Below are 14646 nucleotides of genomic sequence, written 5' to 3'. Positions count from 1 at the left end.
AAAGGTAGGCGTAACAAAACAAACCCCACATAGTAAGAAACTACAACAAAAACCGAACAGAGGGGTAGAAAACTCCCTACAATCCCAAGGAAACAAGCAAACAAGCAAACATCACACTTTACTGCCACGCCGATCGTCCGCGCAGCCCTCCCCACCCCGGGAGGGGGAGGGGGGAGCCCAGGACCTACCGCGCCGGCTGCCAAGCTTCAGTTCGTTCGCTAATGCCAACCGGGATTGACGCTTCTCTGGCCTCAGTTTCCTAGGCGGTGTTTGCCTTGTGTGGCGTTCACTGCCGTGTGTTGTGGTGTGTGTCGGAAAATCCGACACCATTTAATAATCATACAGACAGATAATAAGTGCTGCTGTATTACCAACAAGTTATCCATAGAAAACGTAACTTGTAGTGGAATTACCGTCTAAAGAAAACGGGATATCATCACCACATACTATTATAATTCACCAGCTATTCTGCTGGGAATTATTCTTAAATACATTAGTCTTTGGACTTTACCATCATAAAACATCTCATATAAATTAACTTAATTATTAATATTAAAGTAGAGTAAATGTGACCCTTCTATCACCTTTGGAAATCTGGACAAAGTAGGCCAGGCGAGAGGGAGGAAGGAGGGAGCCATTGTTGTGTCACCTCCGAGACGTGTGGAGCAAATTCGGCTCCTATCATTCTGGACAATGTCGGCCAGTAACGTCAATAGTATGGAGTGTTAAACAGTCATTGTTTATACGAGACCAGAGGCTCACACGGGAGCAAATTCGGCTCCTGTTAATTTTACTTGGACGTAGTGTTATGGATACCAAAGGTGTACCATCTGTCAACACGCTGTCAACAAATCAAGTTAAGTGTTCTTTCCGAAACCCATTATTTATCATTAGTGGCCATTAATGTCATTATATAGGGTGACCCGGTTAGATCACATGGAAGCCTCAAACTAAAGGTAATTAAGCCAGGTCTTCATGTTCCATGTACTGTTTTCTCTGATATACTTGTCATATATAGGTATCTGGCTTCACAGCTAGCGCACTTTTGACAGGTCAAGACGAGGATGCAAGATTTTGTGCACCAGTTACTGGGTGATATGGAAGCTACCTCAAAGAGGATAATTTGGTGTCTACACCCTAGTTATACCTGGTGGACTAACCTGCTGTACTATAAGATAAGGAACCTCATCAATGTATGTAGCTATTACTGTAGTTTGATTGGCTGCATATATATAAACTAATAAACCCCCCCTAATGTGTAGAGGATCGATTTGTGAGATTATGAGATTATTGCAGAAATACAGTCCACTTAACATCATACAAATTGCTATCGAAGTATATAAATTAACGTAAATATAAATTCATATAAATTAAATAAATATAAATCTCACAGGTCGGTTCCCACAGTGTGCGGTGGCCAGGAGTACTTCATCAGTGCCGGGGCTGCAGGTGCTTAGTGGCTGACTTCCCTAAGCGCCCTGTGAGTACTGCCCTTGCGTAACAGGGTTATCTTCCCTGGGGCGTTCGGGAACCATTCCCGTAGAGGTTCTTGCTGCTCGGCATTTGCCTCGCCCTTGGGGCCAGCTGGGGCTTGGGGCCAGCTGGGGCTTGGGGCCCTTGTTTGGCCCTGGGTAGGGATTGGTATTGTGCTGGTTAGGGCGTCAAGGTGTTGCGCAGCCTGCCACCTAAGCGGCGGCCGGTTTCTGTTGCCTCTGGAGACGGTGTACTTTTGCGGGGTTTTTCTTTTGTTTTTCATTTTTCTTGCCTGGTGGGGGTCTGCCTAAGGTGGTTATAGTTCCACTGGTAGTGTTTGGCGGCCCTCTGCTAGGCCCCCGTGCTTGTACACGTCTCAGGGGTTTTCAGTGCTATAATCTACCCTCTTGTTATGTTTGGGTTTCTTAACCGGTTAGCAACACCTTGCCCGGGCTTCCCGTAGTTGTTACCCTACGGGCCCTGGAAACCCCTGTCTGGGCTCGGGGGACCATTGAATGTGTCTTCCGGGTTCCAACCCGTCTTGTACGGGATCGTTGGTTGCTGTTCCCTTGTCTCCGGGTGACAGTCGCCAATTTTACCTCCGTCGTGCTGCCTGTTGGGTCACTGACACCTTGACCCGGAGTCTTGCGAGTGTTTCTCTGCTTGTTCTCCAGTACTCTCCTGATGTTATTACTGTTCAGAGTACAGGCAGCATCCATGTTGCAAGCTAGGTTAGGTTGCTGCAACATGCTAGGTTGGTTTCCCACTCGAATGCCCCGTGGCCGCCCCGTTTGGTTAGGTGCTGCTCGCCCCTTTCTCTCCATGTTCCCGGCTCCGGACCGTCTGCGGGTTTCGGGGTCGGGGCGGGGTTTAGTTGCGGCAGAGACTCGGGCGGTTTTCGGGGGATACCCCGTTCAGGTTGGAGACGGAGGTTTGAGCCTGTGCCTCCTGCCAAGGCTTCTGGGTTTTACCAGCGGCCCTTTCTTGTTGCCTTTCCCATGGGCTCTTGCTTTTCTTTAAGGGCGGAGGGCTTGGAGGACGGCTCTGCCCCGGGGCCTCTGTTGTTGGTTCCCGGGGCTGTGGGGGTTGCCTGATAGCAGTTCTGGGGCGGTTTTGCCCCTTCAGGCTTTTTTCTGCTGTTGGGCGGCGTTTTTTGCCCTTCCAGTCTGCTAGCTTCCCACATTTGCTGGCGTGTTTTTGTGTATTAAGCGTCAGTCACAGCCCCTGCTGGCGGCCATTTTCGTCTGCCGGTTTCCTGGTGGCCACGCCAGCGTTGCGGTTTGTTTACATGCGTCTGGGTGTGCGTGCGAGCGTCTCTGGTGAGTTTTCAAAAAATTTTCAGGGTTTTTGTTCTCCTGTTGTCGTTTCTTTGTTTTTCTGGTGTTTTCTTGCCGTTGCCTGTTCCTCTGGGAACGTTTGGGTGTTGATTTTGGGTCTGAGCCTATGGGTTTAGGCTCAGTGCCCCTGGCTGGTATGCTTGCTCCCACACCTTGCCCCTTGGTTTTCGGTCTGTTGGGACCGTTTTCCCAGGGCGTTCTGCTGGGGTCTGTGCTTTGCCTTTCAGTGGTGTTCTCCGCCGGCAAATGTGGTGGTTTGGGCTCCCCCTGGTTCGATTCTGGGTTCCTTTGGGTTCCTTGGTTTCGTTCTGGAGGTTTCTTCCTCTTGGGCCCCCTTTTGTGGGTTCAGGGGACTTTGTTTCCTCGTGTGACCCCGTTCTGCCTTTTGGGGTTCCGGGGTCTTCCTGGCTTGCAGACTGAGCTTTTTGGGTCTTGGCACATGTTGTGGTTGTGCTGGGACTTTGTGGTTTTGCTGTCGAGGTGGGCCTTTTGATGCAGTTTTGTGCCTTCTTTGCCTGGCCGGCGTAGTGCTCTCTGCCACTAGTCAGCTGCTTGTGCTTTTACAATATATGTCCTCACCTAGTTGTGCTTGTGGGGGTTGAGCTCTGGCTCCTTGGTCCTGCCTCTCAACCGTCCATCAACAGGTAATAATTACCTAAGTGTAATTACCTAAGTGTAGTTACAGGATGAGAGCTACGCTCGTGGTGTCCCGTCTTCCCAGCACTCTTTGTCATATAACGCTTTGAAACTACTGACGGTCTTGGCCTCCACCACCTTCTCACTTAACTTGTTCCAACCGTCTACCACTCTATTTGCGAAGGTGAATTTTCTTATATTTCTTCGGCATCTGTGTTTAGCTAGTTTAAATCTATGACCTCTTGTTCTTGAAATTCCAGGTCTCAGGAAGTCTTCCCTGTCGATTTTATCAATTCCTGTTACTATTTTGTATGTAGTGATCATATCACCTCTTTTTCTTCTGTCTTCTAGTTTTGGCATATTTAATGCTTCTAACCTCTCCTCGTAGCTCTTGCCCTTCAGTTCTGGGAGCCACTTAGTAGCATGTCTTTGCACCTTTTCCAGTTTGTTGATGTGCTTCTTAAGATATGGGCACCACACAACAGCTGCATATTCTAGCTTTGGCCTAACAAAAGTCATGAACAATTTCTTTAGTATATCACCATCCATGTATTTAAATGCAATTCTGAAGTTAGAAAGCATAGCATAGGCTCCTTGCACAATATTCTTTATGTGGTCCTCAGGTGATAGTTTTCTATCTAGAACCACTCCTAGATCTCTTTCTTTATCAGAATTCTTTAAAGATTTCTCACATAATATATAGGTTGTGTGGGGTCTATGTTCTCCTATTCCACATTCCATAACATGACATTTATTAACATTAAATTCCATTTGCCAAGTGGTGCTCCATATACTTATTTTGTCCAGGTCTTCTTGAAGGGCATGACAGTCATCTAAATTTCTTATCCTTCCTATTATCTTAGCATCATCAGCAAACATGTTCATATAATTCTGTATACCAACTGGTAGATCATTTATGTACACAATAAACATCACTGGTGCAAGAACTGAACCCTGTGGTACTCCACTTGTGACATTTCTCCATTCTGATACATTGCCTCTGATTACTGCCCTCATTTTTCTATCAGTCAGAAAATTTTTCATCCATGATAGAAGCTTACCTGTCACCCCTCCAATATTTTCCAGTTTCCAGAACAACCTCTTATGGGGAACTCTGTCGAAAGCCTTTTTTAGGTCCAGATAGATGCAGTCAACCCAACCATCTCTTTCCTGTAATATCTCTGTGGCTCGATCATAGAAACTGAGTAAATTCGATACACAGGATCTTCCAGATCGAAAACCATACTGTCTGTCTGATATTATATCATTTCTCTCTAGGTGTTCTACCCATTTAGTTTTGATTAGTTTTTCCAATACTTTCACTATTACACTTGTCAATGATACAGGTCTATAATTGAGGGGGTCTTCCCTGCTGCCACTTTTGTAGATTGGAACTATGTTAGCCTGTTTCCACCCGTCTGCTACGATTCCTGTACACAGGGATGCCTGAAAGATCAGGTGAAGTGGAATGCTGAGCTCAGATGCACATTCTCTCAGAACCCATGGTGAAACGCCATCTGGGCCAGCTGCTTTGTTCTTACCGAGCTCCTTGAGCATTTTTTCCACTTCGTCTCTAGACACCTCTATGTGTTCTATGTTGTTCTCTGGAATTCTTATTGTATCTGGTTCCCTAAAGATTTCATTTTGTACAAACACACTTTGGAACTTTTCGTTTAGTGTTTCACACATTTCCTTTTCATCTTCCGTGAATCTATTTCCCATTTTCAACCTCTGAATATTATCCTTTACCTGCAATTTGTTGTTTATGAATTTATAGAATAGACCTGGTTCTGTTTTACATTTGTCCGCAATCCCTTTTTCAAAATTTCTTTCTGCCTCTCTCCTCACTGCCGTGTAGTTGTTTCTCGCATCTTTGTATCGCTGGTATGTTTGGGGGTTCGGCCTCTTCCTGTATTGATTCCATTTTTGTGTCTTTCGGTCTCTAGCCCTCTCGCAATTTCTATTGAACCAATCCTGTTTCCTAGTTCTGCATCTCTGTTTTGGTATAAATTTTTTTGTGCCTTTATCATATATTTCACAAAACTTGCCATACATCTCATTCACTTCCTTGCCTAGCATCAAGTCTGTCCAATTATACTCACTAAAAAAATTTCTAAGGTCACCATAATGTCCTCTCCTGAAGTCTGGTTTTTCAACTGCTTCAACCTCCTTATTTTCTTCCAGCTTATAACGCATTGCATACTTTATTCCCAAAAAGACATGGTCACTTTTACCCAAGGGAGGAAGGTACTGAATGTCAAATATCTCTTCCTCCTTCCTGGTAAATATCAAATCTAGCATGGAGGGAACGTCCCCTTCCCTCATCCTCGTAGCTTGTTTAACATGTTGATACAAGAATGTTTCCAGGATGAGGTCTACAAATTTACAGGTCCAAAAATCTTCTGTTTTAGCTTCATATGCTTCCCAGTCTATGGATTTCAAGTTGAAGTCACCGACTATCAACAGTCGTGATCTATCGTTATCCGCTCTCGCTATAATCTCTCTCATTATTGTTATAAGACCTTCACGTTTACTATCTAGCTCCTCCTTTGACCATGTGCTGCTTGGCGGTGGACTATATGCATTTATCATCATTAGTTTATCATCCTCATAGCAGATCTCTAGTGCTATTATGTCAACTTCTTGTGGATTGGCAGTCATTATTTCCTTCACCTTTAGGTGTTCTTTTACCAGCACAGCAACGCCACCGCCTTTCCTAATTTTTCTGTCCCGTCTCCAAATTGAGTAGCCCCTTGGGAATATGACCTCATTTAAAATTACATCTTCAAGTTTTGTCTCCGTGAGTGCAACAATGTCTGGTGTCTGCAGCTGTATTACATCACTTAACTCCAGTATCTTCGATCTCACTCCATCTATGTTGGTGTATGCAATCTTCAGGAACTTGTTCCCCCTCTCCTTATTCTTCACTCCCCCTCTCTCTATTGATTTTGTTGGTTTGCCTTTATGTACCACTTTACTGGTTTGCCTACCCCTATCACTTTGTAGAAAAAAGAATTTATTTCTTCTTCATTCCTGCTCTCATTTAAATGTTTTGCCTCGGCGAGGTTCAGTTTCAGCTTCTCTCTATCTTCTTTTGAAAGATCTCGTCTTAACGACCACCCTTTCCCATCCTCATCCCTTTGCAATTTTCTAGCATTCCTTAGTACTTCTTCCATCTGTTTGGCACCGTTTAGGGTGATCCTCAAAGGTCGATCTTTCCCTTTTACGTACCTGCCTATTCTCCTGTAGTCGCACACATTCTCTCTGTTTGTAAGACCTTCCACGAGGCCAACAATTTTATCTACTACTTTAGCTTCTTCTACAGCTCTTTCTGACCTAGATGTTATCGCCTTTTCTTTGCAGCCAAAAATGATCAGGGACTTACTCCGATCAACTGTGTTTTGCACCAACTTCGGGTTAGATGCCAATTCTTTCCTCACTTCTAGCCTAATGTTTGTTTTATCTTGGTTGCTGCAGTGTTTGACTTCCTTTACTGCTTCTTCTATTTTTTCCTTCTCCTTGGCCACTTGTGCATAAGTGAGTTGCATATCTTTCTTGCACTGTTCTATTTCCTGTGTAACTTCCTCCATCTGTGCTGACAAAAGCTGTTTCTCCTGTTGAATTTCCTTGCCTAACCTATTGTAGTCATTTATGTTTAAATTTACTTTAACTTCTTCCAAAGCTATTTTTAAGAGTTTATTTTCTTCTTCCATGGCTTTGCAATTTGTTTCCAATTGATTCTTATCCTTGCGCAAGTCTTTCACTAAACCCTCAAGACATAAAACTTTGCTATTCAAATGGTCATTACTTTCTTTCAATTTACTAATTATTTCTACATGAGAGTTCACTATAGTATCTAAATTTACCAACTTGTTATGTAGACTGCTAATATCAATGCTTTCTTCATTGAATCCCTCAAAATCAAGCTCTGTTTTGTTTTTCCCCTTGCCAGTGGCCATCTTGAATGTTCTTCTCTGCACTGTAAACACTAGGGCAACTTTTTCTCATCCGATTTTTCACTTCCCTTAGCACTTTCCTGTTATCTCACCTATTTTTCAAGAGCACTATACCTTTATGTTCTCTGGGACACCACTCACTACCATCAACCTGTACTACAATACTTAGGATTGTTGAAATATGCTGGAGCTCCTCTGCTGCAAGTGTTGACCCTAGGGGTGTCACCTTTTGAAACCCAGGTGTATCGGTTCCTGTGCCTCTTGGGCTCTGTCATGTCTACATGTGATATTGTATGGGGGTCAGCCTCGTTACTTGTGTGAGGAGTCGCCACATTACTTCTTAGTGCTTTCCCGTTCCCATTCTGACACTTAAAAAAAAAAAAAAAAAAAAAAAAAAAAAAAAAAATTAATTCTATCTGTGGCTCTTTTGGGTACTCAGTTTCCACCTGTGTCCCCTAGTGCGTGTGCCCCTTGTGTTACATAGCCTGTCCTTATCAACCCTGTCGATTCCCTTGGGTATCTTGTATGTGGTGATCAGGTCTCCCCTCACTTCCTCTTCCAGCAAAGTGTGGTTTCATTCCCGTAGTCTCTCCTCATGACTTCGGTAGTGTACTTTTTCTTTCTGAAGGGGTTCTGTTCCCTTCTCTGTTGACTGGGCGCTGGGGGAGCAGCTTGCTCTGTTGCCTCTCGCTTGGTCCCGCTGTTGGTGGGCGCTTTGGGTTGTCTTCCGGCCTCTGCTGGCGTCGGAGGACGGCTTCTCCCCCTTGGGGGGGGTTCAGAGCTGGCGGGGTGGGCTTCTTCCCCTGCGCTTCGTCATTTCCTCTTCGTGGGTGCGTGGGGCGTGGTCGATCCGCCCCATCCTTCTGGGCTTCCCGTCTGCTCTTTGCAGTCATGAGCGTCTCCCGTCTGCTCTTTGCAGTCATGAGCTTTTCCAGTCTGCAGTTCTTCTGGACTACTTCAGTCTGCGCCCTGGATCCTCTGCCCTGCTTGGAGGACTGTTGTCTCCTGTTCGGATTCTGTTAGGGCCGGGTGCATGGATGGTGGACCTGGACCTCCAGGTCACTTCTTGGCACGTTCCTCTCCAGTTTTTCTGGGGCTAGCACGGTTGGTAATTACCTATGTGTACTTACCTAAGTGTAGTTACAGGATGAGAGCTACTCTCGTGGTGTCCCGTCTTCCCAGCACTCTTTGTCATATAATGCTTTGATTATAATTGTCATATTGTCATATAATGATTGTCATATGTCATAATATGTCTTAATATGATTGTCATATAATGCTTTGGTGGTGGGGCTTCAGGTTTGCTGTTTTTATTGCCTTCCCTATTTTGTGAAGGGCACTTTGTATACTCTTTGCATCTTTACCGGATCTTAGTGCCCTGTCTGCGTCTGAGATTCGGTGTCTGGCCTACCTCGACGACTGGCTGGAGTGGGCTCCCAGTCAGTCCGCTTGTCTGCTCGCCAGGGGATGGTTCTTTCCAGATCGCTGGGTTTGGTTTCCTGGTGATCTGGAGGTTTTACCTTCTGTTTCCGTCCCGGGTTCGGACCTGGGCCTTGTTTCAGGCTCTTGGGCCCCTCATTGTCTTCCCTCCAGAAGTGTTACTGCGGCTGTGGTCCCGCCTTTGGCTGTTCAGGAGGGGGTCCCGGGTTGCTCAGCGGTTGCTTGGGCGGTTGTGCGGGAGTTTGCACTTCGGCATGCTTGTCTGCCCGCGGAGTTGGGTTTGGCTCCGGCGTCGGTTGGTTCCTACGGAGACTCCCCTTCCGCCTCTTGCATTCCTTGGGTTCCTCTGGGGATCTGGTGTTGGTGCTGCGTCACCAGCTTCCTCTTTGGGGTTTTCGGGGTTCCGTTCCTTGGCACCTCCCCGAGCCTTCGCTCAATGTGTTCACGGACGGGTCGTCTCTCGGCTGGGGCTTTGTGACCAGTGCTCACCAGGTCGGCCGAGGTTGATGGAGTCTGTCTGTCCGTCGGGCTCACAGCCCGGTTCAGGTGTTCATGGCTGTCTGGTTTGCGCTTCGGAGGGTTTGGGTCACTAGGTACTCTACCATTCAGCTCTGTTTGGACTGTTCTCTGGTGGTTCTTGCCGGAACCACAGGGGGTTTGGTTAACCGTGTGGTTCGTGTCCGGGGTGTGTCCTGCGTCCTGGAGGACAGCTGTCTCGGTTCATTCCTCTTCGTGGGTTGGCCAGTCGTCGCCGATTCGTTTTGTTGGCTCTGTTGGGCTTATGGACTCCTGGCCATGGACGTCTTCGGGTCGGCGTGGTCTAGGCGTCGCCCGTTTTGTGGCGCCCTTCCCACCTGCGAGGACTTCACGGTGGAGGCTTTCGGCAGGCCTGGTCGAGGTGGGGGGTACCTGTACCTCTTCTCCCGGTCCAGCTGTTGCTTCGGGTTCTGGCTCGGTTGTAGCCCATTCCCACGAGAACAGTCCTTATGGTTCCACGGTGGCCGGCCCGGCCTTCTTTTCAGACGCTGCTTGATAGGTGTCCGTACCCGGGGCGTTTTTCCTGAGGCTTCGCCTCTTTCAGCAGGCCGAATCGGTCCTGTCCGTGACTGGTTCAGCCTTCTCTTTGGCTCTTCGCGTCTGGTATTTTGACGCAGGTATCACCATCTCTATGGTGTTCAGGTGGCTTTGTTGATGGTGTCCCACCTGCGAGCTTCGTCTTGGAGACAGTATGACGTTTATTACGTTTTCTCGCGTTTTGTTTCCCCTCCGGCCTGCTCGTGAGTCGCCTGAGCCATCCTGGTCCCTGTTCAGGGTGCCTTATCTTCCCCTCAGTTTGTGGTAGCCCCTTCAGTTTCAGTTTCCTCCTCTTTGGTACTGGTGGTAGCTTTATTGGTGTGCAGCCTTTCTCTGTCCTGGCGACGGTCGAGACGGCTGCTTTCCGGAGGGGTTCTTGGGGTATTGGTACTTGTTTGGTTTGGCCGGGGGGTGCGTCCTGTGTTGTCCGGTTGTGCTTTTTGCTGTTGCCGGCGTACCGTGCCTGGGGATGCGCTGTGGTTGATCCGGTTCCTTTGTTTCCTGTTTTCAGGGCTCGGGTCTCCCAGGTCGTCCGCAGTGTTTTCCTTCTTCCTGCGGTCTGTCTTTGCGCCCGTGCTGTTCAGACGTTTGCAGCATTTGCTGCTGTGTTGGTGACGTCTCGGGCTCGTTTCGGGCGCAGGGATTTGTGGGTCGCACAGGTTTTTGGCCGCCCATCCATATGTGCGTCTGTTCTTGGGCGTTCTTGTTGCCTTGGGTCGCAGGTTTGCGACCGGTTGTCTTGGCTTTGCGTTGCAGAGTTTGTGGCGGCCGCCTCCCGGGTTAGCCCTTTCTTTTCCTTCTCTTTGGGTATGAAGCTCCAGGGAGCCGTAGGGGCTCCCCACAGAAAACCAGCGTTGAATGTAATGAAACGCCATTTTCTGGGTGAGCCCCGGAGGCTCCCTGGAAACCCTCCCTCCCACCGGTCGGCGGTTTTTTCGCGTTGGTTGAAGCTTAGCTGCCGAACTAGAGCTTGGTAGCCGGCGCGGTAGGTCCGGGGCTCCCCCCTCCCCCTCCCGGGGTGGGGAGGGCTGCGCGGACGATCGGCGCGGCAGTAAAGTGTGATGTTTGCTTGTGTGCTTGTTTCCTTGGGATTGTAGGGAGTTTTCTACCTCTCTGTTCGGTTTTTGTTGTAGTTTCTTACCATGTGGGGTTTGTTTTGTTATGCCTACCTTTCTGGGTGCCTAACCCCGGTCGATGGCAGATAAGGAAAACCCCCAACCATATGGGGTTTTCCAGGGCCATTGCTCCCTGAAACCTCTCTGAAGGGGCCAGGTTCTGGCGCTGGTCCCTGGTAGGTCTGAACTCCTTAGCTAATGTCCCGGTCTAACATAACATACATTAGCCCGATAAGCTCCAGGGAGCCTCCGGGGCTCACCCAGAAAATGGCGTTTCATTACATTCAACGCTGGTTTTTTAGGTCCAGATAGATGCAGTCAACCCAAACATCTCTTTCCTGTAAAATCTTTGTGGCTCGATCATAAAAACTGAGTAAGCTCGTTACATAGGATCTTCCAGATCAAAAACCACACTGTCTGTCTGATATTATATCGTTTTCCTCCAGGTGTTCTACCCATTTAGTTTTAATTATTTTTTCCAATATTTTGACTATTACACTTGTCAATGATACAGATCTATAATTAACCCTTAAAACCGCGCATATCATATATAAATGATATCAGTGACAAAACCGAAACCGCGCACACCATTTATATATGATTTCGTGTCTAGCGCTATAATTTAAACTCCCCGCCTGGGATAAGGGCAGCTATAGTACAGCCACGACCGATAGTTGCCAGATGCCACCTAGAAAAAAAATCCAGGCCATCATTCTTGGGTGTTACAGCATCAGTATTGAGCAAGCCACCAAGGCTGGCGCACGCAGCACGAGCTCACAGCACCGCTGTTCAGCTTGTGACCACAGCATCGCCTACAAATACCATAATATATATGATACTGCTATTATTTAGCAGTGATAGTATTACTGAAGCCCCCTGACTGTGATAAAACTGACCAGGATTCTGATAATAGCAGGATTTTGGTGATATTTAGCGCTGTGCTCCGTGGAGGGAGGCGTAAGGCTGTGCGAGGGAGGGTTGTGGCGTCGTCTTCTGACTGTGTGTGGCCACCATTTATTGACTGCACTCACCATACCAGCTTAGTGGTTCGATATGGTGAACACAAATGTAGATACTTATATATAACGTGTGTATAGAGTGTGATAACAGCGAGAGGAGTAGGTTGGGAGCCGCCATTTTGGTGAGGGAAGAGCGTCGTCTGCACGTCTTGGCATGGTGTTTACTGATGGCCACTATGGTCTTTGGGCACCATACCAGCTTATTTGTTCAGGTATGGTGAATAAAACAGGTAGATACTTATATATAATATGTGCATATAGCGTAATAACACCACAAACAATATTGTTGAAGGACAAATATTAGTGCGTCTGGCCTTGAGGGTGGCCGCCGATCAGCTGACTGTGTGAGTAGCTACGTCTTTGTGGCCTTTACTCACCATACAAGCTTAGATGTACAGTTATGGTGAACAAAACATGTAAATACGTATATATAACGTCTGTGTATAGTGAATAAATACAGAAAGAGTATTGTAGGAGGTGAATGAGGGTGAGTGAGGTGGTGTTGAGGGAGGGAGTGGCTCGCTGGTGTTTGGCGGTCACTCCTCGTTGCTTTTTGACTGACAAGACCAACTTAGTAGTTCGTTATGGTGTACAAAACATGCAAATACTTATATATAACCTGTGTATATAGTGTAACAACAGCAAAACTATTTGTTTATTGTTTTATGAACATAATAATTGAATCACTAATATGCACACCATAATTTTGAGTACAGCAATGGTTCACACATTTTATAATATAAATATACCACAATTCACTGTATGGAATAATATTACTGCAAAAAAACTAAGAAAAAATCAATCAGAGACATTGAAATAATTAGGTAATAATATATTTGTGGCAACTGCCGTCTGACAGCTCGGGCGGAGTAGACCTCATCTGGCGAAGGCTCTGCCAACGCCCCTTTTTTGCCACACTTTCCTACCCTATTGCGGCTAAAATATGCCACCTACGATTTTTTTGTTATTTTTTCCGTGATCAGGGAACAAAAATGAATACTTCTATAAGACGAAAGAATTTTTTGGAATTTTTTTTTTTGTTGCGCCTGTGGGTGTGAATTCCATTTGGGCCCCTAGCGGTTTGAGGGTTAAGGGGGTCTTCCCTGCTTCCACTTTTGTAGACTGGAATTATTTTAGCCTTTTTCCACACATCAGCTACAACTCCTGTACACAGGGATGCCTGAAAATACAGTTGAAGTGGAATGCTGAGCTCAGGTGCACATTCTCTCAGAACCCATGGTGAAACTCCATCTGGACCAACTGCTTTGTTCTTATTTAACCCTTAAATGGCGCATAGCTATATACCATTTGACACCCACAGGCGCATACCAAAAAAAAAAAAAAAAAAAATTATTTTTTCTTCCTAACCTGTTAATTTGTGTTCACTGATCACGGGAAAAATAATAAAAAAATCGTAAGTGGCATATATTGCCAACTATTGGGCGGGGAAATATGGCAAAAATCAGGCGCTGACTGAGCGTGCGTCCCAGGCGGTCTGTTGATCGCCAGCTGTCAGGCCAGAGTTTCCACAAAGAGATAATTACCTAATTATTTCAATGTCTCTGATTGATTTTTCGTAGTTTTTTTTGCTGTAATATTATTCAATAGTGTGTATAGTGTGATATATTTATATAATAAAATGAGTGAATCATCGCTGTACTCAAAAATATGGTGTGCATATTGTTGATTCAATTATGTTCATCAAACAGAGAACAAATACTTTGTCGGTTATTACACTATATACACAGGTTATATATAAGTATCTGCATGTTTTGTTCACCATGACAAACCACTAAGTTGGTATGCTGAGTGGCAATAACAGGCAGTGACTGGCTGCCACTGGCTGCCACTCCCTCCCTCACCTCACCTCACCTGACTTGCCACCATTCTCCACCTACCATACTGTTGTTGCTTTTATATACAGACGTTATATATAAGTATTTACATGTTTTGTTCACCATAACTGTACATCTAAGCTTGTATGGTGAGTAAAGGCACAGAGACGTAGCTACTCTCACACACAGCTGGTGGCGGCCACCCTCAAGGCCAGACGCACTAATATTTCTCCTACAACAATACTGTTTGTGGTGTTATTACGCTATATACACACATTATATATAAATATCTACCTGTTTTATTCACCATACTTGTACAAGTAAACTGGTATGGTGCCCAAAGACCATCGTGGTCATCAGTAAACAACATGATAAGTCTTGCAGACGACGCTCCTCCCTCACCAAAATGGCGGCTCCCAACCTCCTACTCTCACTGTTATCTCACACTATACACACGTTATATATAAGTATCTACCTTTGTATTCACCATAGCGAACCATTAAGCTGGTATGGTGAGTGCAGTCAATAAAAGGTGGCCACACACACTCAAAAGACAACGCCACCATCCTCCCTCCCACAGCATTACTCCTCCCTCCATGGCGCACAGCGCTAAATATCACCACAATCCTGCTATTATCAGAACCCTGTGGTCAGTTTTATCACAGTCAGGGGTCTTCTGTAATAATATCATCGCTACATAATAGCATGAACAAGTATATTATGGCATTTTTAGGCGATGCTGTGGTCACAAGCTGAACAGC

The sequence above is a fragment of the Procambarus clarkii genome, chromosome 20 (assembly GCF_040958095.1).
Source record: "Procambarus clarkii isolate CNS0578487 chromosome 20, FALCON_Pclarkii_2.0, whole genome shotgun sequence".
Taxonomy (NCBI): Eukaryota; Metazoa; Arthropoda; class Malacostraca; order Decapoda; family Cambaridae; genus Procambarus; species Procambarus clarkii.
The sequence above is the reverse complement of the archived record's forward strand: the minus strand, read 5'-3'. Positions refer to the sequence as shown.